This window comes from Carica papaya, chromosome 2 (genome assembly GCF_054855325.1).
Source record: "Carica papaya isolate Zhongbai chromosome 2, ASM5485532v1, whole genome shotgun sequence".
Taxonomy (NCBI): domain Eukaryota; kingdom Viridiplantae; phylum Streptophyta; class Magnoliopsida; order Brassicales; family Caricaceae; genus Carica; species Carica papaya.
The window spans coordinates 10,751,589-10,755,805 of record NC_142310.1 but is presented as its reverse complement, the minus strand read 5'-3'; the positions used below and the strand labels follow the sequence as shown (position 1 = coordinate 10,755,805).

The following is a 4,217-nucleotide window of genomic DNA, read 5'->3' as shown; positions in this document are numbered from 1 at the left end:
TCATGAACCGTTCTCGATTATAAAGGGATATTGTCAAACTTACTCATAAGAGCCTGATATTTTGAAGATAGTTTGCCATATGAGACATAATCCTATATGGAATGCATTGTACAAGAGTGAACACCTTTTTATAAAGTAATAGGTAAACCAATATCATTAGTTGAGTCAGAGATCTCATTACCTGTGTTATTCTGGGTGCTTGATCCAGGAGTTGAACATGACAGTGCATAGTTGACTCAGATACTTTATCTTTACTTTGAGTTTTGTTCCTCCTAGTATAAACACACAACTTACTTACTGCAGGTAATATGCTATTAGTCTCTGTGATGGTTTCAGGTTCAGGTTCTTTAGTAGTTTGAGAGACGGGTTCTTTTTCAAATGTTGTTAATAGAACATGTAATGGAGATATGTTCACATCCCACAATTGATATTCCTGAGTATCAGATGTCTCCCCCTAAATATTGAGAGTGCGATAAAAAGGTTTGTTATAAAAAAAAGTGACATCCATAGTATTATAGAACCGATGGGTGACTAGACAGAAATATTTATAACCTTTCTGAGAGGAGGAATACCCGAAAAAGATACACTTAAGGGCTCTAGGATCTAGTTTTCCTCTGAGATGAGTGTGAATGTGAACATAGGCAGAGCAGCCAAAGATTTTAAAAGGAATTGTGTGAAGAATATGAGACTCTGGGAATGCTTGAACAAGGTAGTCATAAGGTGTCCTGAATTTAAGAATACGGGAAGACATCCTATTGATCAGGTATGTAGCAGTGAGAATAACCTCTCGTCAAAAAAATTTAAAAACATTTGTGGTAAACATGAGTGAGCGAGACATTTCAAGGATATGTTTATTTTTTTTTTCTGCTACACCATTTTGTTGAGGGGTGTAAGTACAAGAACTCTGATGGACAATGCATTGGTCAGTAAAGTACTTTTCTAGGTTGGATACAAAATATTCACAGGTACTGTTAATTTTTAACACTTGTATTTTTATTTGAAATTGAGTTTGAATTATGGTGTTGAATTTCTGAAAGATTTGACCAATCTCAAATTTTTCTTTCATTAGATAGACCCAGGTTATTCTAGTGTAATCATCAATGAAGGAGACAAACCATTTTGTACTAGTAATGTTTTTCACCTGTGCCTGTCCTCATACATCACTAATGGATCAATTGAAAGGGTTTTGAGGGTTTATTTGTAAGTAATAATAGGATATGAATTGCGAATATGTTTAGAAAACTGACACACTTCACATTGAAATGAAGTTGGATTTTTATTTCTGAATAGAGTAGAAAATTGTTGTTTCAAATACATAAAGTTTGGATGTCCTAATCTATAATGCCATAATATATAGATTGTTCAATATTACAGATATGAAATTAGCACATACTGCACTTGTAGTTTGTCCATTTGGAGGTGATGTTGTGATTGGTAGAAGATAAAATCCTGATTCCTTTTTAGCACTGCTAATCATCTTCTCCGAGTCCAAATCTTGAAAAACACATAACTCTTTGTCAAATTTAACAACACAGTTCAAGTCTTTACATAATTTACTTACAAATAGTAGATTGCAATCCAAAATTAGTACGTAGAGGACGTAATATAGAACCAAATTCGGTGATATATAGGTTGAGCCAATTCCTGCCACTTTAGAACTTGTTCCATCAGCGATCTTAATAAAAAAAATTTCTTTTCCCTCTCTGTACTGATAGAGTGTAATATCCCTAATCATACAGTCGAATGCCCCTGAATCAATAATCCACATTTGCTTTTTCACAAAATATGCAGATAAATTAAGTAAGCAATTACTTTTCTGAGCAACTAAAGCATTACCAAGTAGGCCCTTCTGCGAAAACGTTTGCAAGAGAGCCTCCATCTGAGCTGGACTGAGGGGAGCTATTTCTGTGGATGTGAGGGCAGAGGATAATTTTTCGGAAATTACCATATTGCCCTCAGCCCTTGAATGATTTGTCTCAGCTGGTTTGCCATGTAATTTCTAGCACTTCTCACGAGTATGACCAGGTTTTTTGCAAAACTCACACCACAGTCTCCCCTTTCTTCCTCTAGCTTCGAAATGCTACCCACAAAGGCAGAGGTGTGCTCGGTGGCAAGAGCACTATTCGCCCAAAAAAGATTTCTTCTGAGAAGCAAGTGCGGAACCCATTTTCACGACATTTGGGCCAAACTCTTCCATCATGATTTTCTTCCTACTTTCTTCTCGACAGATTTTTGAGAAAGCTTCTCTGAGAATCGGCAGTGGTTTGGTGCTCAGAACGCATCCACGAATTTCATCGAGGTTTTTGACCCATTAGAAATTTGAAGACCCTTTTTCATTTAGTGATGGTTTTGAAGATTTTAGAATCGTCGAGGCAGCTCCATTGATGTTCTTCGAAGACATCGTGCTGTTACCAGTTGCAAGTGAGGGCGTTGTAGTATTGGGTGACAAAGAGCTCCTTCTGTCGTAGGTCATGAAAGTGGCTTTTGATTTCAAAGATTGCTAAAGTATTATCACAGCTGGAATAGAACTCGCGAACAACAACCCAAATATCGTGTGTGGTTGAATAAAGCAGAAAGTTTTCTCCAATTTCTATTGTCATGGAATTCACCAGCCATGACATTACGAGATTATTTTTGACTTTCCATGTACGAGCATCCGGGTCGTTTACTGGAGGTAGAACGATTTCTCCAGTCGGGTACTCTTCTTTTCCCTTTCAGCGAATCAACATCAGAATAGAGGAAGACCACTGGAGATAGTTGTTTCCATTCAACCTATGTCCAGTGACAAACGAGGGTGCCTGATCAATGTGAGAGCTGTTGATTGGCATTGGAAGATAAGATCCTGAAAGAACTTCAGGTGGAGAGGAGGTTTGGTCATCCGTGGCCATTTGGCTTGATTTGGATGATGAATGTGGATCAGACTGGCTCTGATACCATGAAGAAGATTAAGAGTTTGGGAGAAGAGAAGAATCCTCCATTATTATTATTGGGCACAAAGGTGCCAATTTATAGGCATTCGGCCAAAACAAACAAAAGAGGTTATGGAAAATATTCTAACAGGCTAACGAGGTGCAATGGTAGTGGACATTTTCTAGCTGTCATAACAACCTAATAAAATACTAATTTACCCCCTAATGTATTTATATTTTTGCACTACTTTACTTCAATTTTTTTCTTATCCCAATTCTAGAATGCTAATTCATTAACAAAAAAACATACTCCTGCAAAATACCATTAAAACAATGGAAGATGAGAGTTTTTTTACTAGTGTTTGATGGAGAAAACTACCAAGTGTGAGAAGTGAGAATAGAAGTTTATTTGGATGCATATGACTTGTGGGAGACTGTAGAAGAAGATTATGAAGTGCCTCATCTACTAAGAAATCCAACCATCTCTCAGATCAAAATCCACGAGGAGAAGAAGACAAGAAAATCCAAAGCTAAGGCTTGTTTTTTAGCTGCAGTTTCTCCAACTATTTTCAGCAGAATAATGACATGCAGCTCAGCTAAAGGAATATGGGATTTTCTCAAGAATGAGTATCAAAGAGATGAAAGAATTAGAGGAATGAAGGTGTCCAATCTGGTCAAAGAATTTGAGATGCAGCAAATGAAGGATGCAGAAACTGTTAAAGATTATTCAGATAGGTTGATTGGCATTACAAATAAGGTGAGAATATTTGGAGTAAAACTCACCGACGATAGAATAGTTCAAAAAAATACTTGTATCATTACTTGAAAGATTTGAGGCCATTATTACTTCTTTGGAAAACTCTAAAGATCTGTCAAAAATTAGTTTGACAGAATTATTAAGTACACTCTAGGCACAAGAACAAAGAAGGATGATGAGGCAAGAGGGAACTACTGAGGGAGCTTTGCAAGCTATAAGTTGTAGCTGAATTTTGGAGGTAGAAGCAAGAAATGGAAAGGAAAAAAAGTGATTGCTAGCAACTCAAAAACTACAGCAGCTGTGAACAACACTAACACTACAAATAAAAAGAGAAAATATAATTATTTTCAGCATTATGGCAAAAGAAATCACCCATACTACAAGTGTTGGAGAAAACCATATATGAGATGTAGACAATGTAAAAAACTTGGGCATGCAGAAATTATTTGAAAAGAAAAGGAGACGCAGCAGTAGGCAGACACCTAAGTTGCAGATCAACAAGAAGCATAACAACTATTTGTTGTATCTTGTTTTGCATCCAACATTTCAAG

At 36.6% G+C, this 4,217-nt stretch overlaps 1 long non-coding RNA gene across 1 annotated transcript; it reads right to left on the bottom strand.

Moving 5' to 3' along the window:
- Nucleotides 1–1,257: 1,257 nt before the first annotated feature.
- Nucleotides 1,258–2,962, bottom strand: LOC148268752 (uncharacterized). Its single transcript, XR_015816960.1, has 2 exons — nt 1,837–2,962; nt 1,258–1,749 (listed from the first exon to the last, which is right to left on the bottom strand). It is a non-coding gene; the product is annotated as an uncharacterized LOC148268752 (long non-coding RNA).
- Between the last annotated feature and the right edge of the window lie 1,255 nt (nt 2,963–4,217).